The sequence below is a fragment of the Dunckerocampus dactyliophorus genome, chromosome 20 (genome assembly GCF_027744805.1).
Source record: "Dunckerocampus dactyliophorus isolate RoL2022-P2 chromosome 20, RoL_Ddac_1.1, whole genome shotgun sequence".
Classification (NCBI taxonomy): Eukaryota; Metazoa; Chordata; class Actinopteri; order Syngnathiformes; family Syngnathidae; genus Dunckerocampus; species Dunckerocampus dactyliophorus.
Window position 1 is genome coordinate 9,237,576 of NC_072838.1, and position 27,996 is coordinate 9,265,571.

The 27,996-nt window shown below is 40.0% G+C and overlaps 1 protein-coding gene across 1 annotated transcript in view; it reads left to right on the forward strand.

The window, feature by feature from the left end:
• ext1c (exostoses (multiple) 1c) overlaps positions 1 to 27,996 on the forward strand; it is an 87,765-nt gene that overhangs the window by 12,209 nt on the left and 47,560 nt on the right. The gene's annotated exons all lie outside the window — the stretch shown is intronic.

Sequence of the window (27,996 nt, forward strand, 5' to 3'; positions counted from 1 at the left end):
CTTAATAATAATAATGATGATCAATAAGCCAATAGTAGTGTGGCGGTTCATTCTGCCGACTTGTGCAGTCAACGTGGGTTCAATTCCCAATCACTGACTGGTTGAGTGAATGGTCTGTCTGTCTCTATACTGTATATGCCCTGTGATTGACAGGCGACCAGTCCAAGGTGTAGTCCGCCTCTTGCCGGGAGTCAGCTGGTATAGACTCCCATCTCCTTTCAACCTCGAGCAGGTTAAGCAGCATAGAAAACGAATGGGTGGAAAACAAAACAATCGAGCTGTCTTGGCAAGCTCGTCGTGAGCTCCCTTTGGCTTCTGTCAAAGAAAGAGCTACCGCTTCCTCACTGGCTCGCGAGCGGGACCGTAATTAAACGATTAGTAATATTTCTGAAGTATAGGAGATGTCACGAAATTAGAACATGGTCATAAATTAGCTGCACCGATGTACAGGTATAAGCCGCACGGTTCAAAGTTTAAGAAAAAAGCGGTTTATACACCGGAAATTATGGTAGACTTTTACTATGTTGTGATCGTCAGATTACTGCATCTTGGCAAAGTGGGGGGAGAGTAGATCCCTGTTATTCACGGGGGTTCCTTTCCAGATTTTAGCAGCAAATGGCGAAAAAAACACAAGTAATTAGAGATTTTTATGTGTGTCTAATTTTTGAAACATGACTGAAGTTTGTTTTAAGTTTGGGTTTCACACTTAAATACATTTTAAAGTATAAAATGTATACTGTAGGTACTCAGCACTAATGAATGATAATGTAAGACGATCGATGACCAGATGGCTTTATTAAGCAGTGTCAGTGTTAATAACTTTATTCGGTTGCACCGAATAAAGTGCAACATCTCAACCCTTCAGTGAAACATAAAGACCTAAAAATGTGGGCTGGTGCATGTATGCTGTACATTTCACCTTTTATCACATATTTACAAATGAACAACTTATGAAGAATGAGGGGGAAAAAAAGTGGCACATAATAAAATTGTTGGACCGAAAATCAGCAAATCTGCAAGGTCTCAAATGCTGAATCACAAACGTGCGGAGATCCACTGTATCTGGAAGAGTTCACACGTTGCCACACACGCAGCAGTGCCGCACTCGTCCTTGGTGGATGCTGGAAATATCCAACATGCTGTTTTCTGGAATGCAGCCACATACTAATAATCATACTTAAACCAAGAAAGCCATTAAAAATGCGATGATAGGATATTGTGAGATTAATGGGCAACAACCGCATTTCAAAAATGTAAAACCTTCAAAGAAACCATTGCGATGGTCTTGCCTGGCGGTGTATGATTTTCCCTTCATATTGAAGCTACTGGGAGCTTGAAAGTTGTTTTCAGGTGCTGTCTTCAATAAACACCCAGAGTAGGCAGTTTGAAACTGCACAATATGACTTACTGTACAAATACAATTTACCCTGGAACGGCAGTTAGTCACTGTCTCCGATCCAAGTACACTGCTCCTTTAGGTTTGTTTACATTGGGGCCGGGCACCAAACTAAAGGAGCTGCTCAGCATTTTATGAATGAGCTCATTTAGTCCACACTGCCCGTTACTGAGACACTGCAGCGGTGTTGGGGCTGTTTCATATGGTGTAGGGTGTGAATATGAGAGGCAATGTGAGCGACAGCTGTCGTTTTTAGGGGACTACAGAGAAACCTGGATGATTTATTTCTGTCATTCGTGTGTGACTCGATCTCTTGAAGCAGAAAAGACGGGTGTAAAACAAGGGATGTGTGAAAAGCATGCGGCGGGTGTGAAGATGTCAACCATCAATTTTGCTCTTTGTGCAAAGACAAGTTGGGGATATTTGATTGACAATACGGTGGTACATTGGTTTTTGTTATTAATTTGTTCCAAAAGAGCCCACAAAAACCGAAACATATGAAAACTGAAGCAATTTTTTCCCATAGGAAGTCATGCAAATCCAATTAATATAGACTCACGCACACATCAGTGTTGCCAGGTGAGCTTATTATAAGCGACGTCGGGCTTGTTTTTTTTTTTGGAAAGTCTCTTGTCAATTCCCACGTTCCCTGTTATTTTGGACTTGTTTTCAGAGAGCTAGTCGCTTGTTTCTCTCACAAAACCTGGCAAGTAAAATACTGTACGTACCCTTATATTTACACACACACAGTTCTTACACACAACCGCTAACCTGTGAAAATACTGCAATCTGTTTGATGATGATGGGTGACGATGCTATGTGAGACAAGCACACCCAGGCCTTTGTCTTTGAATGCGTGAGTACAAGAAACCGTGACCGGACGAGTATGTTATGCACAATATTGTATGGAAACTGGAACAAAAACTGGGGCATTTGAAAACGGAGGTTGGACTTTATATCGTAAATAGTACAAAGTCAGACATAGGGACACAAACGCAGTGAGGTGGTGGGGTAGGACCAGCTGTTATACTCCGAAAGCAGGGGTCTGGAACCATGAAAGCCACATATTTTAAAATGTATTTCCCTGAGAGCCATATAATATTTTTTTAACATTGAAGTAAATGTGTGCATTTTTAGGCAAGACCAACAATTTTAGTATATAATAAGTCTCTGAATTTATTCTTTTTAGTAACGTTGTTATACTGAAGCTAACCAATAGTGAATGCATTAATGGTAAGAAGTATTGTAACTTCTGGTGCTAAATGGTTTTGCACCGTGCTCCGTTTCGTTCTTTCTTTTTGCCATCTTCTTCGTCAAAAGGGTTTGCTCTGTAAAATTAGCTCACCGACTATTTGATTAAAGTTTATTTCTTGACCTCAATGACCCGGGTAGGCTAGCGTATGGTCCAGTAATAATCAAGTTTTGGTGGCTGACCCTGAAAATATTGGAAGGACAGCTGGCATTGGCTCTGGCCACCCGCGTTGCGGTAGAAAATGGATGGATGGGTGGATTAAAATGCATACGAAATTTAAAGTTATGTAAAATTATTTTTAACTTTGTGATTTATGTAATGTTTTACTTTAAAATGTCAGCAAAAAATGAAAATAAATACATATTATCATGTTAAAAAATGTCTGAGAGTCAGACACAGTCTTCGAAAGAGCCACACCTGGCTCCCGAGCCATAGGTTCCCTGCGCCTGTCCTCAAGCGAAAACAATGTCCTTAAACACAAGAATACAGATCATGTCTCCTATCCACTCTACCCCCCATTATTTGTGAATGCGCTTTGAAAAACACTTGCATTTTTGTACGTGTGCATCTGTCATCGCTATCCTTGCCATGAGCTCTTGTCCAAGTGAGTCTAATGAGGCTCTTAGAAGGTGGCACCAGGTTAATGAGCACATGCATCTGCTACGCTGGCAGATTAGCCTGGAGGGACCGGGCAAGAACATCGAAGGGGGTGCGAAGGGACACATAGGGACGGGGAGGAGTAGTAGCACTCAGTGAATAATCAATAGACTCAGATTCTGCCATAGTAAGGAAGGTATAAAAACAGACTGTACGGTAATCCCTCGTTTATCGTGGTTAATTGGTTGCAGACCTGACCGTGATAAGTGAATTTCCAGGAAGTAGGAGTCCTTATTTGTAAATCAAATATGTTGGTACTCAGGAGGCATGTCCCGAGCCACATCTTATGGCTTCTGTTACAATGTATTGTTATTTTTTTTATAGTCTATTTTTTTTTTCCCATAAACTGGTTATGAGAATAGATCTTAAAAAATAATGCAACAATTGCTGAATTTACTTACTTACTGACCAACAATATTGTGACCAACCACCTCTGTGAGTAGGTCCCGAATCCAGTAAAAGAGCCAATAAACGTCCATCCAATAAAAGATAAAATTGGAAAAAATGGGCGCCTAAAACACTTTTAGGATTGGACTAATAATTTAACATGGTTCTAGATCAATTTGTGGTGTGATTTAGAATATATGACTTTAAAAAAAAAAAAACTCTCTTCAAAGCAATAGTAATTTATTGATGGTCCCTAGTATAAACAACCAGCGATTACAGCGGCACTTCTCATGTGAGCTCCCCGCACCATGACACAGCAGTCCAGGCACAGTGAGGGGGAACTACTGCTGTAGCTACGGAGCCAAATATCCAACGTCCAGTGTGAAACTAACTTCACCACGGTACATCGCAGACATGTCTGCATGGTGTTGTTGCGTTTTCTTCTTGCAGGTGGCGGCAGTCGAGTGGCAACCAGCTTTGAGGCGCATTACCGCACCTACCGTGTTGGAGTGTGGCCCAGAGTTACGATCTCGGAAGCCGATTGTGTCCGATATTCAAAATACAGCGGATCGGCAGCCGATCCCGATCCTGAGGATGAGACTGGGACATCCATAGTAGTCAGGGCATAGAAAACCTATTTACTTTGACCTTCTAAATACGTTTTTTTAATGTTATTGGAGCACTCGAGACATGATATAACAACCCTATAGTCACCTTTACCCTCGTATTACCCAATACAGTGGACATAACAAGACAAAATAAGACATAAATAAGACTAGCACTCATATGTGCTACTGTAAATGTGTTTTACTGACATGGACAGGAAGTGACGTTGGGGGTTCAGAGTTGGGTTTTAGCCTGGCGTGGGTTACAACAGTAGCCCATGTTAGGGATTATTGGGTCTGTTGTGAGATCATTCAACCCTGCGATAAAACCTGCTGTTCCGGTGCTCAACTCTGGCGCTTGTGTGTCTCACTGAATATTACAGTAACATTACTGACATCTAGTGACCAGTGTAGAATACTACAGTACATATCATCACAACTTGAATGCATCTTCTGAATGCCTTATATTTGCGTTTTCATTCATTAGGCATTTTTATGTTTGAAAATGCTTAATTTAGGCAAAAAAACCCCCATCAAATATGCTTAAATGTGCATTTTTGACGATTAATATATTTGTGAAAAATCGTTATCGAGTGAAGCTGCGAAATTCAAAGCGTGAAGTGGCGAGGGACGACTGTATACCAAAATCTTTTGTGGATATAAATGAGTTTTTCTTGAGTTTTAAAGTTTAACATCAGATTTTCCCCCTGTTTTTTTTTTTTTATTTGTGAACTTGGATTGGGAATAATAATTAAAAAAAAACAACAACCTTTGTGTCCCTTTTGCTATGCTATGCAAAATAAATACAAATGCCACCCTTTTAGCCAAAGGCTAAATGAAAACTGAAGAGGGGGAAAGACAGCTTGGAATGTGAGTGTGTGTGTGTGTGTGTGTGTGTGTGTGTGTGTGTGTGTGTGTGTGTGTGTGTGTGTGTGTATGCATAGATTATGGATGAGAGGAGAGGAAACAGAGAAAAGTAGAAAGGAGACAAATTAGACGTAGTGAACTGTGGTACCCCAGGCAACAAGAACAGCAAGACAGAACGGGAGCAAGTCATGTGATAAAGGCATCACCAAAAACGGGGGGAAATAACTGAGGGTTACCTTGAGCAACTTTGAGAAAATGTGAAAACGCAGCAGGAAAGAAGGTGACAAAGATGGAGAACCCTGGTAGAAAAAAAGGGGGGAGGCAGGGGTAGGAAAGGGGAGCTTGAAGCACAAGAGAAGCCGTGCTGCAGCCTAATGGCCTAGTTTTCTTCACTTTGGAGGATTCTCTAAGAAAGTGAAGACAAGCGTGTGTTGTACAGTGAATGCAAATTAGCAGGAGTGTGTAAAAAAAAAAAAAAAAAAACAGAGGAAGGGGGTGGGCGCGGGAGCAGGAACAACTGCCATTTTTAGGAGATGCAGAAGGAAGGACTGCAGAGTTCAATGTGGGTCAAGAAGTGTGTGAAGGGGGTGGAGTCGAGGAGGAAGGTTGAAAGGAAATGGATAAGAGTGAAACCAGCGGCACTGAACCACCAAGACTTCAAGATTTCTCCTGCAAAATACCCAAATCAAATTTTCAGAATGCCAAAAATGTTAACACAAAACCAGTTTTTAGCTTTACAGTTATGGTTTTACATGCAGAAAACAATTCAGAATGCATATAAATTGTATATATTTATCACTTTTACCTTCATGGAAGACGTGATTCTTGACGTGACTGAAAACAGGAAGGTGGTGGTGGTTGATCTCGCTGCCACATTGTGTCTTTGGGAACAGTCACGTCTTCAGTGAAGGCAAAAGTAACTTATATGTTCATTTATCCCTTTTATTCGTCATTTATATGCATTTACAGTTGTTTTATACATGTCAAACTATCATTGTAAAACTATAAAAACATGTTTTGAGAGTCAACCACTGATGACATCATATACGGTCGACTTAACTTCCGGTTCCGGTTGCCATTTTGTTTTGATAGCTAATAGGATGCTAACAAGGAAGGACATTTTGTGATAATAAAAAACAAGTTAAGTTGGACTCACACGGAGTGTTAATAACACAGGACGCGTGCCATTTTGTATGCTAACAATAGAGAATTTTCAACATTAACCGAAAAAACACGCTAACCGGGGAGGATGCTAACCGAGATTCCACCATATTAACAAAAAAATTCACTTTCATATATCGTGATACCTCGGTTTTTGTAATTAATCCGTTCTTAAGTGCCGTTCAAAAACCACATGAAAAACGAACAGTTATTTTCATCAAAGAAAAAAAGTAAATCCAATTAATCCGTAGACTCGATTAACCCAAAACAATTTTAGAATAATTAGAATAATTATACTTTTACTTGCATAAAACAATGAGAAACACATATAAATGACGACTCAGCTGGATAAATGTTCATTAAGAAATTATTTTAAAATTCACCAAAAAATTACTACGGCCCTAAATATTACATACACATGTACAAATACAAAATCTTAAGACGTGCATATAAAATGCAGTGTTTTTCCTGTATCCAGATATAAATGTGTGTGTGTGTGTTTGTGTCATGACCTGTAAGCGGTAAATGAGAATGTGCGCAAGTCGAGAGTTTTTGGCAACCCAAATGAGAAATGCGGCAGCCCACTGTAATTAGGTTGAGTGAAATTGTACCTCAGAAGACGATGTGGTCTCTTTATGTGTACACGTGTGTGTGTGTGTGTGTGTGTGTGTGTGTGTGTGTGTGTAGTATGTTTCTACAGCCCCACTTTCAAATACTTGGAAATGAGAGTCAGCCTTGTGATTCAGTGGCCCTTGAACACACTGTTCTCTGTTGTAACCCAGTCCACTCATACTTTTGGCTCCCACACATCCCACTCTTTCTCTTGTCGTGTCGTCAGATGTGTATATTGAGGCGCAAAGCGCTTCACAATAGCTTAAAAAAAAAAAAAGTCTGTTTATCTTGTTGTGATTTTGTTAGGGCTGCTTGGAATGAATTTATTTCAACTGAGAACCTGCTGTTCTTAATTCAAAATGGAATTTTCTTCAAATTCTATATGGTCCTTTTTTGGCTTTCTTTGAACTCGTTCAATCCCGGCCCATTTTTCAAAGGACAACCCCTTCAGTACCGGCCATTTTAGACAATTTTGACTGATTTTCCAAGGCACAACAATATTGTGTTTTTTGGGTATATGAACATGGAACCTACCAAAAGAAAGATGAGACTCTCATCAGAAATTCATTTAAATCTATTTAATTAAAATAAATATACAGTAGACGCCCCTACAACGTAAAAATTCCGTTCCGAGAACGTTTATGTTATAGGGTTTTTACGTTATACGAAGCGTAAAATACATGTAAATAGCCTAATCCGTTCCAAGATCTTCCCAAACTCACCCCTTTGGCCCTTCGAAATATTCAAAGTCCACCAAATATGGTGGGAAAATATAAGAAAACGTTAGCATAAACATAGTAGAGTAACATTCCAATATAAAATAAGGTAATAAATAAGATTACTGTTAATGAATAAAACTGAAAGGCGTCTCCAAGTGTACAGTACTCTGTTAGTCTGAACTTGCACTGAACTTGACTTTAAATTTGCCAAAGTGAAACCCCTTTTTCATGTTTTCATGAATGAACTGAAGCTTTACTTCAAATCAATAATCTCTGCTAATAACAAGAAAGCTATGAAGACTATAAATCTGTGCTCCCACTTCAATATCCTTAATTCAATTTAATTTTCATCGCTAATGTCCCCTGGTATAACTTACTTTAATTATTATTATTATTATTATTATCTTTTTTTTAATTCATTTATCACTTTTCTGTTACGTTTTTATTTCTTTAATCTCGATTTCTGTGTGATTTATTTTATGTGTTTGCGTTATCCAACTGTTATTTTTCAATGCCCATGGTTTGATGCACTGGTAGTGTAATTTGTAAGGCATTCATAAAGTTGATTGGGAAAAAAAAAGATGCTTTACGTTATATGGAATTTCTTACGTAATACGAAGCAAAAACTTTGCATAAATTCTTCACGTTCTGTGAAATTTACGTTATGCGATATATATTTAGCTTTAAAAAAACACATCCCTAATTTTTAGTGAGCAATGCATGAATGCATATGCAATAGTAGTGCTATTGTAGTAAAAGTAGTAGTCTAATAATTGTAGGAATATGTGCGTCTGGCATGAATGCACAGAAAATGCAAACCCACAGATTTAAAAACGGGAAGTCCCGAGTCTGATGCCTCCCAGCATTCCTGCTTTTAAATTGAGATCTTGTTCTAACCACTGCGGCAAAGCAAACAGTGAGAGATGTTTAATCTGACATCCAGAAGACATGCTTCTGCGGTCACGAAAACAAAAATCCACTGAGGAAAAATAGTAAATCAACGTGCAAAAGGGTTCGGTGTTGACTGAGGTTTGTACTCCCTTCGCCCGACTGCGGCTATCCAAACTGCAAAAATAACATGTTGGAATAACATGAAATGTTGCAGTCTCCCTTAGAAACTGCTCATCGCTTTTTGTGTGTGTTTTCTTTTTTTACAGGAGTTGTTTGAATTTCACTTCTCCTCTACTCTTATCTCAAAGGCAACGTTTTCAATGCTGTGTTTCCACCCTCCCCCGTCTCATTTTTCCACTTATTTAAATATATTTCATACGGTTCCACTTTGAGGGCACTAAAGGTGACGCTAGTGTTTACTTACAGTATCTAAATATCCGGTAGATGTTTTTACATTGGCTGCGGTTTTAATGTTTTGTCTGTTATTTGAAAAAAGACAACAGCAAAAGGGAAATATTTGCTGTGCTAGACAAAGTAGAACGTGGGGGTGTGTGACTTCCAACCCTCGTCACTTTGTAACTTCCCTCCCCGACATCCCATGCGGCTTGCTCGCTTGTACCACTTGACTGCAAGTCTCCTATCATCTCTCTGAGTTCCACCATGAATAATGTAACAGCAGATCCTGCTTCCCCCATGAAGGCAGACTTTGTGGTCTGAAAGACTTCACACACACGGTTGTCTCGCACGCAAATGTGTTGGGGAGTCGCCCCTAAAAACTGACACACTGTCCCGTCATGTCTCATCGATGCATTCCTGCACCGGCGCCATGTTTCCTGGCTGCTGCTGCTCAGCCTTCGTGCATGCAAAGGTCAGGGCAGCAGACGTCATACAGTATGAGTAGGTATGCGTACTGTGTATCTGTAGCGTCGTTATGAAACTCTGTATCGTAGTGGCGCCGGTGTTGATGTAAACAGTGGGTAGCCGAGGCAAAAAATTCAACTGAACTGTGGTGGAGGTGTTAGGCTAGATGTTAGTTTTTCATATGCTCAGAGGACGGTTAGCGGTTTTTGCTCGTCTTTAGTGAAGATTGGCACAAATGAAGGCGAATAGTCGTATATGAGGAAATACAGTACAGTTGTCCTTCGTTTATCGCGTTCATTGGTTCCAGACCAGACAGCAATAACTGAATTTCAGCGAAATAAGATTCAAAATTTATAACTGGAATATTTTCGTAGTTATGGCATAGAAAACCTGTTTTATGACCTTCTAAATTCGACTTTTAACATTACTAAAGCCATGAATACATGAGATAACACCCATAAGTCGCCTTTCCATTTGTATTATCCAATGTAGGACGTCTAACCAGAGAAAATAAGACTCATCAGAAACAAATAAGATGACAGACTCACACGTTAGCAGTTCCTTGTTTTTTTGTCTTGCGGTAGCTATTGTCTCATCAATGTACTGTAATGGGGGCTTTAAATGGCTTGACGGTTGTATTACCCAATATAATAGACATCATGAGAGTAAATAAGCCATTTAAGACGTAAATAAAACTACTATTCGTGTGTGTCACAGTAAATGTGTTCCCTAGCAGACCTTAGTGGCGTGCGGATAGATATGTAGAGGACCGAAAGTGACGTCAGAGGTTCAGAGTTGAGTTTTAGTTTGTCGTGGGTTATGGCCCCGAACAGTAGCCCGTGTTATTATTATATTGTTATTATGGTGAGATATATTATTATTGTGAGATAATTGATGGGATAATATAAACTTGCAATAAATGCTGTGTCTGGCCCTTGTCTCACCAAACCCTGACACCAAGTGGCCAATGTAGAACACTACGTTCACTATTAGAATGCTTCTTCTGCCTTGTATTTGTATTTTAGTTCATTTAGTAGTTAGTTTTATGCTTTAAAATACTTAATTTAAGACAAGAATAAATAAAATTAGCTGAAATGTACATTTTTTTTACTAATAATTGGCCGTGTTCAACCATGAAACAGGGACCATTTATTAATTACTTTGTAGAAAAAAAATGCGATAAATGAGGGAGTGATGTAGCGAGGGGCGACTGTATATGTTTACACCAATCTTCAAGAACCGCATTTGAATGATGTACTCAAGACTTTATTTACCCAAAGGGACATCTGATACAGGCCGGCCAAAGTAACAAAGGACATGGTACAGTACAGTCCTCCCTCGGTATCGTACTGTATGCCTTCTGTGCTGTGGGAATACTGTTGAAAACTGAGAAAACAAGCCCAGAAGACTTTTGTGGACACAAACACAATTGAGTGCTTGATGGAAGGTGATCTAATGCATGTTTGAGTTTCACAGGCCGCATAACATCATCAGAGCCTTAGGATAGCAAACAGATTTGCAGGTCCCCTGCAAACTGTCCTGTCTAATGTGCTTTTCTCTTTGCATGTACGTAATTAGACTTTAGACAGTCGAGTTGCCGTAGCGTATTGTTTGTCACATATGCGGCTTGATGTATGACGGTACAGGATGTATTCGGTGGCTTGTGCAAACTTTGTCATCATTCGAGTGTGATATATTAATGTGAGAGAAGGTATTTTACAAAGCCTCTTGCAACCTGACCCAACTGGATGGCTTTAATACAGTTAGGTTGGATGTGGGCACATGCTCCGATGGATGGTAGTGTTGTTTTCATGAAGAGCTTAAAGCAATAGGTAACTGAATACAAGAGGGATTTCATTATCATGGAGGGGTAGTTTGTCGAATTGTTCTGTTGATATTGCGGCGAACATGTGGCGTTACTGTCACACTTGTGTCATCACTACTGCACACATTCGATTTGGTGTTTGCAGGCTGTTCTATTCATATTCTTATTCGGGGTATTTAGACTCCTCCACTTGTGGCAGGATCTGTCACGCCACCCTCCTTCGGGCGAGAAAACAGTGCTCTGGAATTGGAATTGTATCGGCATACGCGGATGTCCAAATGTGGATCGGTGCATCCCTAACCAGTACAGTACAGTCATTAACCGTCCATTAACAGTCCAATTGAACCTTGTCTTCAGCAGTGGTCAGCTCCAGTTTGTCAGGTGCTTATCATGTTTGTTCGAAAAACTGGGTGGCTTTGCCTCAGGACTCTCGCACCAGTGTGAATAACCACTTAATGGGTGTCCATTCAGTCTTAATCGGGCCCTCGATCGACCTTGGCTAACGCTAGCCGGATCATAGCAGGAAAGGCCTCTGGTAAACTTGCTTGCTTTTGTCCGGGCCAACTGGAGCGGAAAGGCTTTGACAATGACAATATGTGGGTGTGTGTGTGTGGGGAGGGGGTTGGTGCTGATGGAGGAAGGAAAAGATAGAGGATAGAGCGAGACATGTCTAATTCCTTAAGGAGCAGGAATTCGGTGTCCTGCTTTTCACTTTTGTTTACATAATCTGATAACATCAACTTGACCCCTCCGCACGATGCACTGCTGTAATCACGGCTTGGCCAATAGATTAATAATATCCGTCTTACTTTTGACATGTGAATTCAGGGGGAAAGTGAGTGCCGCACATTTATTTATCTATTTGCTTAGTTCTAGTGTTGTAGTTTTATGACTTAATATTATTCAATTTCAATATAAATTGATTTTGTTGTCATTACTTCCCTATGCTTGTTGACTGGCAGAATAAACATGGTCCCGCTAACTCTCTGTTAGCGCTACTGACACCTTAAATCACCACATGTGGCCATTTTGTTGCTACTAAATTATGAAGAGCAAGTACTTTTTAGTTATGCCTTACTATACTTTGTGGAAGAGTGCAGGAGTTTCGATAAATCTACCGCGCTCATTCGTGTGTGCCCAGTGGAGTATTGGGGTTAAACTGGGTTTAGATGAGTAGGTCATCCTAGAAATCCCCTTTTAAACTATATTATAACCCTCCATGCATAATATTTTGCTTAATTAGTTAAAAAAAGGTTCTTTTTCTTTAACTTAACTTCACTTTAAGAGAAAGTGAGTGATCTTTAAGCCTTAAAAAAGTACAGCAGCAAGTCAAATCAGTGCTAACTATGATAGTTACAATCACATCTCTGGCAGATCAAGTGCTTAACATTTGGCCTCTTTGAGCGCCACAGAGGCACTCAAGCTCGTTGTGATTCCCCCCCACACACACATATTGACCTTTTATGTGCTTTTCTTTGGATCATAGTGTACTTATTTCAGGTAATGTGGGATGACACCTATGCACAGTTTGCCCTTTGTTACCCCCAGCAACACGTTGGCATAAATGGTCTATTGCGGGTACTTTGCTGAAATGTGATGTGCGTGATATTATCTCAGCCGAGGAGTTCATTGTGTGCGTCTTCTGGTTGTTAAAGCCCAGTACAGTTTGGTAAGGTAGGTAATAAGTAATTCCATTTAGTGGTATCAAATTAGTGCATTAATTGCGATTACTTAATTACGGTCATATAAGGTGTTTTATATTTTTAATCATAGTGATCAAATTTTTCATCTCTAACTTTATAGTTTCTGTCTGAAAGTTGAAAATACAGTAGACGCCCCTACAACGTAAATAATCCGTTCCGAGAACCTTTATGTTATAGGGATTTTATGTTATACGAAGCGTAAAATACATGTAAATAGCCTAATCCGTTCCAAGATCTTCCCAAACTCACCCGTTTGGCACTTCAGAATATTCAAAGTCCACCAAATATGGTGGGGAAATATAAGAAAACATTAGCATAAACATAGTACAGTAACATTCCAATATAAAATAAGGTAATAAATAAGATTACTGTAAATGAATAAAACTGAAAAACAAAAACAATCCTACCGTTCACGAGATGTCTTGATCAGGAGCGCAAGTGGAGGCAGGAAGGAGGTGGAGGACTAGCCTGAGTCGAAACGCGACTCAAAGAGTCTAAGAGTCAGCTGGTCTCACAGACAAACGCACCCAAATGTGTGTGCCAAATTTTAATTTGTAACTTAACTTAATTGTTTAAGTTAGTTTCAGGGGATTACGAAGAGGAAGGAGGTTGAAGGGAGAAGCCTGTCTCTCAAACAAACGTACGTGCTGTATAAGTCAGCCAATGAGTTGAGAGCGTAGGCGGTGCCCCGATAATCAGCCGATGAGATGATAGCGGAGGCGGTGCCCCGAAAATCAGCCAATGAGAGCGTGATGCGTCAGAAGGCGTCACCAAGTGTTAGTCTGAACTTGCACCGACTTGAGGCATTAATAAAGTTGATTGAAAAAAAAAGACCTGCACTGACTTGACGCTTTATGTTATATGGAATTTCTTCTGTAATACGAAGCAAAAACTTTACATAAATTCTTTATGTTCAGTGGAATTTATGTAAAAGGAGGTTTATGTTATGCGAGGTACTACTGTACTTCAAAGTGAGAGATTTTCTCAGCACTATTAAGGTGAGATTAATTAGATCAATTAATTATAAATCATAATTAATCTCATATTCTTTAAATCTCTCAACAGCACTAGTTCCATTGTCCATTGCTTCAGTGTTTTAAATGTGGCTGAACGCAAACACAAAGGATGTCATTCACAAAGGGTGGGAACCCAAGCTCAGTCTGGACCCTACCAATTATTTTTTTTAAGGGCAAAATATTTTTTTTGGTTGTTTTAGTTTAGTCTTTCCTCATGCCTTGGTGTGTGATTGAGAGGATCTTTGTTGTGCCAAGCCCGAGAGCAGCCAATGTCTGCCGCAGATAGGAGCTTTTATTCCGCTCACAACTGAAGAATGCACGGAACATCATGAATTACTCATGAGGTCTGCTGTTGAACTTTCATTTAATGATAGCTGCAGCGGGACCGCTCGGTACTTCTTGCCTGTCTCCTTCTTCATCACATTTGATGAATGAGGACCAAGTTGTGAGCGTAGCAAAACTTCACCGTAGTTGCTCTCCAGACGGTTTTCGCCTGAGACGCAGACCACAAACTACTGTTTCTCCTTGCCGTGAATGATGCATGGGCCGGCGCACTGCCTTGTCAGGTGGCCTACTACATTGAACACTTAGAAAACTGCAAACCTACCTTTTTTCTGGATGGTGCCCACGTGTGGGAGTCAAGTGAAAAATGGGGTCTGAAGTACTTCTGATTGCTCAACCTCGGCACAGACCGACCAACATGTACACGTTTTTCATACACGGCCTGCATTTGGGTTCTCGAATACGCTTGTACGCTTCGCTGCGCTCCAGATATGCGTTCCCAAAGTGCAACAAAGCAAACCGTTAAGGCTGTGATTGGTCGGCTTGTAGTACATTATTTCCTGTTTGTTTACGACGTGTTCAGAGGGCAGACAGCCTTCTCTCTTTAAATACCATTGTTCACTCGCTATGAGGGAAGCTAACAAGCTAAGGCAAGTTGTGGTTGCTCACGCTACATCATGTCATGCGCTCAACCCAAAGAGCTATAAATGCAAGGGTGTCCAAACTGAGGCCCAGGAGCCATTTGCGGTCCGGGGCTCGTGTGTTATTGGCCCGTGGCACATTGTAGAAATCAAATTTTAAAAAAATAAATAAATAAATAAAACGGCAAAAAAGGGAAAAATAGAGCAAAAGGCCTAATGTAAAGAGAACAAGTTTTAAGCAAAAGGTGGAATGTAACAAAAAAAAAGGTTTAAACAGGTTTATATTAATAATCAATTGCAACCGGGATTAACATTCTGATTCTCCCAGGATTGTTCAAATTTTTTTATTTTGATTCCAAGTTTAGATGCCCACAGAAATAGCCGCCATTCTGGCTGGGCGCCAATGACTAGTACTACTGTAGGCTGCCGGAGGCCCAATTCCTTACGGCATTTCCACACCTCCCCTGGAGCCTCTCTGCGTGTGCGTCAGGCGGAGGAGCACCTCGCCATTATGGCTGGGCTCCACGCAGCCCCCGGTTAAACTTCCCCACCATCCACGGAGCGTTGCTGAGCGTGCTTCACATGCCGTTTTTGGGCCGGGCTCCGCGCACCATTTCCGAGCAGCGTGAAGCCTCGCTGGGCGGGCTCCAGGCGGAACACCTCGCCTCTCTGGCCAGCCTCCAGGCACCATTCCTGGGCTCCTGGAGGCTCTACACTTCCCCACCTTCCATGGAGCCTCTCTGGGTGTGCATAACAGCCTGCCCTCGCTGCCCAAGCCCAAGCAGCACTTGTCAACGCCTAAACACTCACACATGAGGTGTCCAAAAGTATATAGTATCGTATAAGTATAATAAAATTCATAAAAACTTCACATAATGATTTGCAAGACATTAAATCTTTTGAAATGTAATGCGTAACCTCCACCGCAACCTTGACTCCTGACATTGTTTCAAAAGAGACTTTTCTTCACCTCATTCATGCTGAGCTCGTTGTACAGTATTTTTAACCACTGCTACTATTAGCCCTGTGTTGACATCTAGCCTACTACAACGACCTCTAACTGTCTGCTTATGTCTGTCCCAACCTTTCACCCAATACCATGTGCCACATTACACACTCACGCCCTTACACTCCATGTCGCTGCCTTTGCCGCTGCTCTTTCTCTGACACGGTCGGTCTCTTTAACATGTGTGGACTCGTGCACACATGACCTTAATATCATGTTTCATGCCGAGTGCCAACTGTCTCCTTGTTAGCACTGGCTTTGTCTTTCTCCTGACTAACTGGATAACATTTGTGTTCGGTATTGCTGGTCAAATTGGAGTTTCGTTCAGGAGCTAATAAACTTGGGGTCAGTACGGTTGCAAGTTATACGCTGTGGGAGGAAAGATTGTTTGAGATGCTGAATTTTTATTGAATTGTTAAGACGGGGGTCAATGTCAGGCCAGGGGGTGGCACGGTTATCTGCACTGTACATTGACACTATAAAGGTTGGTTGATTTAACACCAGATAGAAATTCTGGTGTTAATTCTGCACTAGATGCAATTTGCAGCTCATTTAGTTGGTAAGCATACGTGTCATTGATACATTTTCTATATCATTTTTAATCCTTCCCTGCATGTTTTGAACTCCTGTTTCAATTCCAGTGATCCTATTGCATGGAGTTATGCCATAGGAGGTCTGTGCAGGTGAAGCACAACTTCTCTCAGCTGACGCCATGTTGCAATCAAGAAATCAAAAATGTGTCAAATCTAACATTTTAATAATTCAAAATAAAATAAAAATAATTTTAAAAAATAAAAAGAAATGAAATAAAAAATGTAACATTTAAAAATAAAAAATGTAAACATTTAAAAAACATTTTTTTAAAAAGATGTCCAATTTAAAAAATTTTAAATACAAAATGGAAAATTTACAAAATTAAAAAAATGTACAATTTCAAAATCTTAATTATGTAAAACTGCGAAACTGACTCCTGTCGGGGCCCTGTGTCTGAGAAACAGTTGATTTACAGTGAAACATCAGTTCAATATGAGACTTGAGAGGCTGAGATGATGAGACCCTGCACTTTTGATGTGTTACAGTCTGAAATGTGAAATATTGTGGAGAAAAAAAAGCTACGAAATGAGAAATTGTCCCAGTGAGTGTGTGAGTGGATTACTTTTCCCGCATTTGCATTGTCATCCAATGGGATGTCATTTACAAACCCGTGTACTCAAAAGACATTTAAATCTATAAAAGCCACTGTAGCAAAGACTTGTCTGTATTGTATATTCAGCGCATTAGGCCGCACTCGTTTAGCATATCCTCCTTTACTTTGTGCATGCAAGCACTTACACACACTGTCACACTCCATCATGGCTCTCTAATAGGGTTGAGGCTAATAGGAGGCACTCCGTAGACAGCGGCAGGGTCAATCTATATTCTGTCTTTGCAATTCGACCTCCCCCACTGGAGCCTGATCAACTCCAGGGAATTGGTGGAACCAATAAATGTCTTGTGATGTATTGAGAAAGCCTCCCCAGAATGCAATCCATACGGCAAGGGGCTCGGGATGCACTGGCTGAGTGTCTCTGTGGTCTTTTTTTTTTGTTGTTGTTGTTTAAGCCTTTCGTACGTCTGATCGTGGAAGATGGTTTATTGAACTTGTGCTTGCTTTGGCAGATCCATGCAGTTAATTGTGGCTTTGTTGCATAGTGAGGACCTTTTACGTGAAAGATATTCATAAGGACAGCCGAGTGAATTCGCTAATGAGTCTGCATTTTTCCAACATTGTTGCGATCTGTTTACTACATAACTGCAGCAGATGGGCCACGGGGAGTAGTAATCTCATTGTCTCATAAAACATTAGCTTCTGTAAGTGTTCTCAGTGCCGCATTACTTCCAAGGTTAATGTAATGATGATTAAACTTGCGGTGCTTTATTGATCCCGGTAGAAAAATTCTGGTAACTAAGAAGTCACCGCAGCGCAAGTGGAGTAAGTTGTGGGATCTAATGTCTCAGTGGTAACGGTGATCAGTGCACCACTCTTGAATAATTCCCAGTTCATGCATAAATTAACAGAAGCACTTAGGAAGACATGGAGCTTCAAGTGTGGAGTCTTGCTGGCTTATTATTGTTGTAGATCTTCGCTCCTTTCAAAATCACAGACTCACAGGCTATATGGGCGAACTACATGTTACCTGAAGCAAAACGGGATGCCCTCACTTTGGAAACTGGGGTTTACAATTTGCAAGCATATGTAGAAGCTTTCATGGGAAGCCAAGTTTTATTTACATCACAATTTCCATTTAGGGCTGCAACTAATGATTATTCTTGTAGTTGATTAATCTGAAGCTTGTTGTTTGGATTAATCGACTAATCGGTTAAGCCCCAGACCAGGGGTGTCCAAAGTACGGCCAACAGCCTTTTTTTTTTTTTATTGGCCTGCAGCACATTCTGAAAATATATTTTAACAAGAAAACAAAAAAACGGCAAAAATATACAAAAATAAAGTCAAAATATTTAAAAAAAAGTTTGAATCTAACGAGAAAAGGTCATAATTTTATGAGAACATAATATTATGAGGAAAAATAAAAATTTCAGTATCATAAAGTTGAAATATTGAGGAAAAAAGATTATATTAATTATTATGAGAAATGAACACAAAACGTTTACATTTTTGGAAAATTATATTGGGGAAAAAGTTACTTAACAGTTAATATTATTGGAATAAGGTCAAAATATTATGGGAATAGTCATAATAGTCATAATATTACAAGAAGAAAACGCAAGTTTGGAAATTAAAAAAAAAACAGCAGAAATGGAAAAAACAGCTGTAATTTTACAATAATAAAGTCAATATTAAGATAAAAGAAGTTGTATTCTAACAGGAAAAAAGGCAAAATTTCACAAGAATAAATTTATAAGATTATGAGGAAAAATTGTCATTTTATTAGCATAGAGTTTATATATATATATATATATATATATATATATACGTGTGTATATATATATATGTGTATATATATACGTGTATATATATATATGTGTATATATATACGTGTATATATATATATATATATATATATACGTGTATATATATATATATATATATATATACGTGTATATATATATATATATATATACGTGTATATATATATATGTGTATATATACACGTGTATATATATATATATATATATATACGTGTATATATATATATATATATATATACGTGTATATATATATATATATATATATACACGTGTATATATATATATATATATATATATACGTGTATATATATATATATATATATATATACGTGTGTATATATATATATATATATACGTGTGTATATATATATATATATATGTGTGTATATATATATATATATATATATATATATACGTGTGTATATATATATATATATATACGTGTATATATATATATATACGTGTATATATATACGTGTGTATATATATATATACGTGTATATATATATATATATATATATATATATATATACACGTATATACATATATATATATATAAAATAAAATGTTATAACATTGTGGGAATAAAGTCATAATATTATGAAAAGAAAATTTATAAGACGACGTAGAAATATAGATAAAATGCAATATTAAAAAAAACGCCCAAAGTTCATACTAATCATACGCTTATTCCACTTATATCATAAAGCTGAGATGCCGTTTTTTCTTGAAATATATACAATTTCTGAGCATAACTTTACAAAATATCAAAGTAGCCCCTGCATCCTTTCATTTTTCAGTATGTGGCCCTCGGTGGAAAAACTTTGGACACCCCTGCCCAAGACGGACCAAATCAACATGAACCAAACACAAACAGTTAGTGGTTTGGTCCGCAACATATCAGAAAAGAGGCAAAAATGTCCATGTCAAAGCTGATGTGATGCTGATTAATTGGATAATCGATTAATCATGAATTAATTAATTGTTGCAGCTCTAATATGACAAGAAAAACTCAATTTATCAATCTTATCAGGTCATGTTGTAGGTTTTGGGTTTAAATTAGATATTAATATATAGATATAGATATATGTAGATCAAATTAAATAGGGATATCTAAAATCAGATTTGCATACCGCCACAATCGCATCACAATTATACGAACCATCAAAAATAATCTGATTTAATCTGATTAATCAGTTTTCATATGAACTAATCACGATTAATCAGCGTCGATCTGGGTTTGTATTTCCGTGTGGGCATCTCTGTGTGGGTTTTCTCCGGGTACTTTGGCTTCCTCCCACCTTCCGAAAATATGCCCATCCATCCACTGTTACTACTTTGTCCAGCTCCTCCCGGCAGATCCCAAGGTGTTCCCAGGCCAGTTGAGAGACATAGTCTCTCCAAGGTGTCCTGGGTCTTCCCCGAGGCCTTCTACCGGTCGGACGTGCCCCGAGGCGTCGGGGCGGCATCCTGACCAGATGCCCGAGCCACATCATCTGGCTCCTGTCAATGCGGTTCTAGTCAGCGTTTCTCCCGGATGACGGTGCTTCTCACCCTATCTCTAAGCCCAGCCACCCTATAGAGAAAACTCATTTCGGCCGCTTGAACCCGCGACCTGTCACTACCCAAAGCTCATGACACTAGTTGAGGGTACGAGCGTACATTGACCGGTAAATTGAGAGCTTTGCCTTTCAGCTGGGCTCCCTCTTCACCACAACGGACCGTTAGAGGTTAATCCAGTGGTTGTCAATTATTTCCTGAGAAATGTTTTCGTTTTAAATACGATTGGAAAAACTGATATCTATTTATCTGTACTGTACAGACTCAACACGAAAACTGAAGCCAGCAAAATGCAACAAAATGGAGAGCAGTGAAGCATACACGCATAGTCAAGAGTAAAAATTGCATGCTGAGTACAACAAATTCATACATGTTGGCAGGCCTGCACTAATATAGAAATTCCTCCCTGGCTCTCACACCCCCACTGGCAGTTCACAGCGCCCGACACCCCCCCCCCACCCCCCCCCCCCCCCCCCCCCCCACCCCCAAACCAGGGTGCCCTCCTTACTGTTTGAGAAGACTATTCGAAGACTCTAAATTGTCCATGTATGTATGACTGTGAGTGTGAATGGTTGTTTGTCTATATGTGCCCTGCGATTGGCTGGCGACCCTGCCTCTCGCCCAAAAGTCTGCTGGAATAGACTCCAGCATACCCCCGCAACCCCACTGAGGGCTAGCGGCATAGAAAATGAATGAATGAATGAATAATCATCATCATTATCTTCCAACACACTGTTTCCAGTGTATCTCGTTTTAATGGTATTGTTTATTATAATAGTGTGGAAGATAAATATACTTGTCATTGTGAGACAACTACATAAGGTGCCCGTACCTACAAAAAGCCAGGATGCAAAATGCCAGGTAGACTGGGAGGGACCGGAACCTGTTTGGCACTAAAGTCAGACTGAACCCCTGTGGCCATTTTATCTCAAACAACTTATTTTTTTTTGTCATCCTGTGAGGCTGCTCCCGTGTCTACATCAGAATTCTGATGTGGTTTTGCTTGGTGATTATTCGCCGGAATCCTGCCTTCCTTGTGCTGCTATCATGTTTGATTAGAGATCTCTGCGGTGCCAATTGGGAGAGAAAAAAGGAGGAAGCATGCTTCAGGCAGACACAAATTATTAGCAAGCCCTCTTTCCACCTCCCCCCTCTTGCTTGCGGTAATGCACCATTGATCTATGCTGGGAAAAGATATTGCTAATTCACTAAAGCCTTCTCTGCCTTGTCCCCGCCCTGAGCTGATGGCTTTATTCCTCTCATCGCTCCTTCTGCTCGCTGACTTCCCTTTAACCGGCATTCCTACCGGACTTGTCTTCTTGTCAAGTATCACTAATGACGGTGCTGCCAACAGCGTAATCACTGAGAGAAATGGTTTGTTAGAAAAGATAATTTTGTTGAGCTTCCTGCTGTGTGTGTGTGTGTGCGTTGTGATAGAGGAATGACAAAAAAAAAAGACAAAACTTTTATCCATGGAGTGATGCAGGCGCGTGAGGTCTCAGTTCAACCTTAACGTCGCTCATTAAATTTCTTTTATTTCTTTTGTTTAAATATTTTAGCTGCAACCGCGCTTGTGGTTAATGCAGACATGAATTAAGCACTAATGTACTGTAGGAGTACAACGGCATTATAGAAGAAAGAGGAGAAAAGGCAAAAACAACTGCAATTTGCTTGGCTTTTTGATGTTTATATTATATTATATTTTTTAATCTACTTCATGAAGTCATTAATTCTATGCAAACATCATTTAATGACAACCCGATTTGTCACCACATCGCTAAAGCAACTGAAAGTGGCCATTTCCAACGTGGGCTATGCTACGTCACGTACAATGTACGGATGTATTGGAATTGGGATTGATGCCATACGTAAACAACTCATGTAAACCCCACGAAGAAAATACGCTCTGTTGAAGGACGAGGCACCGTCTGGCAATTCTTCAGAAATAGAAATGTGAATTTCTCTTGGAGATCAATAAAGTGTCTGTCCGTCTGTCTATGTTGTAATATTGTAACGTTCATAAGTCACTCAGCTCTCGGTATGATGCAGTGCAGGGCTAAACTTGCCTTTAACCAGCTTTTTTACGATCTGTTTGTCCATGAGACTATTTACATGCCTTTAAATGCGGGGTGTCCAAAATATTTTTGGCTACCACTTTGACATTTGAATTTTTAAAAAGGCAAACAAAACAAAACAGTGGAACCTCGGTTAGCATATGCCTCGGTTAGCATGTTTTTTCGGTTAAAGTCGAAAAAGGAGGCAAAAACCTTCCCTTTTTTGCGTACATTTTCCAGTTAGCGTACAATATTACGCGCGTCTTGTCGTGTTATTAATACACAGCAAGAGTCCAACTGTGTTCTGAATGTATTTTTATCACAAAACGTCTTTGCTAGCATCTTATTAGCTTGCTACTAAACGGTAACAGGAACCGGAAATCAGGTATTTATTAGGGCTGTCAAATGATTAAAACTTCTGTATTAGATTAATCCCAGTTTTTAATTAATTAGTCATGATCAATCATCACTATGCCTGAAATATGCCCATTTTTACTTTTTTTTAATTAACAGAAAGATAAATGACAGGATTATATATATTTGTATGTATTAAAAGCTCCAAATGAATATCAATCCAGCTAAAAGATACCACACAAGTCTAAAAATCCATTTGTCTAATACTCGTCTCCTTAATAATCGCAAAAGATTTGAATCCCACTTCAAACCGTGTTATTATGAGCAATGAGGGGTTGCGTTCAAAGACATCATAGTTTACTTGTTTTCACTGTATTTTCAGCATACTTAAAAGTAGCAAATTGTAGTTGAGTTACGAAGTGAGCGATGGGAATATCCACTGTTTTTCTTTGTCTTCCTGTTTATTTACACAAGCACGCACACACACGTTATAAAGCCGTTGTCGTGATGTTCGGAGTGTCCCTGACTGCATCTCGCATTCTTGTAATGGCAATGAGGAAGTGCCGTTCCCAGGACGTGTGAGTTGGAGACTCATACAGTATGTGGTGTCGGAATTGTGTTCAGGTCAGAATGAAGTTATAAAAGAGCATCAGACTCTGAGTGGCTGTGTGGGGACGCTCCACTGTACTTCCGTCTGCCGTCATAACAGAGGGGCGTGCTTGCTGTGATGCGCGATGCGTTAATTACACAAAAAAAGTAACATAATTAATGAAAAAAATGAGTTACCGCCGTGAACGTAGTGGTTATACATTATAGCGATGTAAGTTATCTTAACGCGCAAAATGAATACAGACCCACCATCCAACAGTATGACTTTTCCAGAGAGAAGATTATAACGTTGCTGTTTGATGTGTATGGTAACAGGCAGCGCTCTAGCATGGATTAACTTGAGGGTTGTGCACCGAACAAATATGCACATTAGCACTCATCCAACTTGACCTTTATGCATTCCCTTTATGCGTAGTGTCAGCATTTGGGACCAAATATGAGGTGAAAGAAAACGGGAAAAATATTGTAAAGTAGTCTAAAGTTAGCATATGCACAAACAATGGTGCGTTCAAGGACAATCGAAAAAACTGGGCCGGGTTGCCGCTCCCTGAAACACAATGAAACAAATCAACATTTACATAAAATGTGATGCAGTTATTTTTATAGTTTTATGAACATTTTTTATATAAATCATTGCGCCTGAAAGTTTCCCGCGGCTAGGTTCGGCCCCTGGTGGTTGGGGACCCCTGTGTTAGGGGGTCGCTGGTAGTGGGTCACATGCAATCTAAGATTTTTTTCCCCCCCCACTTGCCTTTTTCCGTATCCGGGGTCACCACAGCAAATCAATGGCATGTTTGGTTTTGGCTTCATTTTTACACCGAATGCCCTTAAATAACCCAACCCCTGCTGGGAAATGACCCATGCCCGCCATGAAAGGCAAACGCTTGTACTGTTACACCACCAAGGATATGCCATTTAAGTACTGCTGATGGCAGATATTCTTTTTTTCCCCCGCATAGTCCTTCCGCAAGTGTTGCCTGGCTCATCCTTCTTTATTTCATCCTGCTGTACATAAAAATAACAAAGTACATGACTTTTGTACATGACACAAAATGAGCAAGGTGTCAATCATGTTTATTTTGTCTTCATTACACGTTCCTTATCTTGCCTCCCCAGATGTGCGTGAGGGATGAGAAACTTGAGTCAGGCAGTATTTTCTTCTACTTTTGTCCACAGCCTCTTTCATTTCAATAGACTCTTCCCCCAGACGCGGCACTGATTCTCTTCGCCTTTTCCCTCCAAAGCAAAGTGATCGGGCAGTTCCCCGCATGCCAGTCAACTGGTCGGAGCTAATTAACCACTAATCTCTCAGCTGTCACTTTGTGAGGCGGGAGTCGGACTGACTTCAATCTCCCGCTCTTGTCGTCGCTTTTTCTCCCAAAGAGCTTTAGGGTCTCTTTAGACAAGCACTGAGCCAGCCGGCACAGCTCAAACTAGACCCCCAGTGCACAGTCCTGACATCAAATACCTGGTCTTATCCGGCTTTGACAGCCAGCAGACGTCAGCCACCCACAGGAAATTGAAAGCCCGACTTGATCGAGTGACAAAGCGCTGTAATTTCACTGCGAACACTCGAGAAAGCTGCGCCCGGCCTGTAAGGTGGGGAGCGGCTTGAGGACGGCTGGGAAGGAATGTATTGGATTCTCAGAAGGAAGCATATTGATGGGGGGGATTGGGCCTCTTTAGTTTTGACCCGAGTCATCTTCTTGTCTGACTTCTTCAGGTTACGTTTATGTCGCGTGTACGTAAATACTTCTTCTGCTTCCTGTTGCGTTTGACAGTTTAACATTAACACAAACAGACATACAGATCAAATCGCTGGAACAAACTGTTCTGTGCCATCATCACCCCCATGGAGGGTGATAAGCGGGACGCCCACCAAAACTAATACAATAGAGAAGCACTCGGAGAGCGCAGACCTCCGCCAAGCGTCAAAGTTCCCCCACATTTTGTGACTCATACCAAAATAATAATCCTGTATCAGTCTTTGATATTTTGCAGAACCTTTTGGAAACTTGTCCTTTATTTATTTCCCCCCCCCCCCCCCCCCCGAGTGCTCTGACCATTTTTTTGCGGAGTTATATGCACAAATACCGAAAATGCCGAGATCTCGCAATGCTAAAGAATCCTTGAAAAAATTCCTTGATCCAGGTGGTGATCCGGATCACCCCCAAAATGTAATCAGTTCTTCCTGTCCCATGTCCGACAATTCCTGAAAATGTCATCTATTTAGAACTTCTCAAGTTATTTTGAACACAAACAAACAGATAAACGCTGGCAAAAACATAACCTCCACGCTGCGCTTGTGCTTTGCGCTGTGCTTGGAGGAGGTAATAAATAAAGCAGATTGTGGTATTCCTGGAAGATACTGTCGATCTTGCAAATGATTGTATTGATTCATCTGCAACAGGAATTTTTCGTCATGTTTCTGGGGAGACCTTTTAGTTCATTCTGTCACAAGATGCAGAAAGTCTCTAACTCAGCTTGATTCGGTGGTGATGTCCTGAAATATGGTTAGCGGGACTTTCATACATCAGTTCCAAGTCTTGTCGACTTTTTTTTGCCCTAATGACATGCACCATGTTGTTGTATACGTTCAATGGGGAGCGTTTTCCAGACTTTTTTAGTGCGTTATGTGTGCTCTGCACTTTCTGTGCCTGTATTGTTTTGTAATTACTGGATTTATCAGGCCCTAAGGTCCCATTGTTCCTCATTTCATTCATCCTCTTCTCTTCTCCTCAACTCTTGCTTACTGCTGACCTTCATTACAAGGTAAGACATTTTTTCCTTGCTGGTAAATGTTTTATTGTATGATAATACAAGGAGACATCAGAATGGCTTATTCTGAAGGACTCTCTTGTTGGAATGTTTTCACTCTTTGGTGAGTTTGTTTTTAAGTACCACCCCTTCTCCAGACAGTTTTCTGTCTTTTATCCATATAAACCTTTTTCCCATTCCCATTTCCCTGACATTGATAACAATTTTGCACAAAATGCATTGAATGACATCAGCAAACAGAGCATTAGGTGAATGACAAAATTGTTATACAGTAATCCCTTGTTTATCCCGGTTAACGATAACATAATAAGAGAAAATAAGACATATTAGATGTATAAATAAGACTTGCATTTGTGTGTGTTGCTGTAATTGTGTTCTGGAGGCACAGACAGGAAGTGACGTCAGGGGTTCAGAGTTGAGTTTTAGCTTGGTACGGGTTACAACCGCAACAATGGCTCATGTTAGGGATTATTTTGCCAGTTGTGATAAATCAAACTTGCAATAAAAGCCTGTTGTTCTGACGGAGTCTGGTGCTTGTGTGTCTCACCGAACATTACAGTAACATTACTGACACCTAGTGACCAGTGTAGAATACTACATACATCGCAATATCTTTTGAATACCTTATATTTGTATTTTAGCCATTTTTGTTTTTGAAAATGCTTAATTTAGGGGAAAACTATGTAAAATGTGCTTAAATGTGTATATTTTTGACTGATCATAGGCCGTATTCAACCACAAAACAGCGTGATTTATTAATTTATATATTTTTGAAAAGCGGTGACGAAGGGAAGCCGCTGAATTTGAAGGCGCGAAGTGGCGAGAGACGACTGTATCCTGATTTTAGGAAGCTGGATTATGGGGATGTTATTAAACTTCAGGACATCTCACAGCCAGTTACACATATCCTGTAGGCCAGTAGTGCACAAACTATGGCCCGGGGGCCACATGCGGCCCTCCAAGCGTTTGAATCTGGCCCGCCAGTTGTTTTCAAAGTATTTAATTTAAACCTTTTAACATACAAGCTGGCAACATGACTTGCTAGTAGTCAGAGTCAATCTGAGACAACCTTTTGATGGTTTAAGTGGCTTTTCACACGCAGCGATCCAGACAACTACCTCATATAGCACATTCATATAGCAGATTGTGTGACACTATACAGTAATTCCAGGTGGACTGTTATAGTCTGGCCCGCCAGCCAATTTCGTTAACCCAAGGCGAGTCAAAAAGTTTGCCCACCCCTGCTGTAGGCCCTAGTTATTTCGACAACTATTAGTGTGAACGTGGTATATTCCTCAATGCCATTGGCATAAGCATTTTTTTGCAATAATTCATGAATTCTTTTTCATAACGAAGGCCAAACCACACGGCCATATTTGCTTTTGCACCGCTGACATTTTGTGCTCGAGGTAACCACCTACGAAATGCCACAGGTCGACATTATACATAATCTTGGAGGCAATTAAGTTTGCAATAATGATTGTGCAGTTTTGGGTGTTTTGTAGCACGAACAGGGATTGCGCATTTGAATCACTAAATGTGTTCTCTATGGATTTTTATCCCTAATGCATTTTAATGCACTGTATGTGTGTTTGATGTGTGTGTGCTAGGGGGGCGTAATTGAGTGCATGTTAATACACAAAAACACATGCGTACCCTCAACCCCCTAGAGATGATCTATACTGTTGATGATTGCGCTGCAGCAGGAAGATACTCAGCTCCACGTCTAATTAACTTTACGCTTCATTATGTGTTTGCGTGTGTGTGTGGGCTGAGTCTTCTGTCAAGGG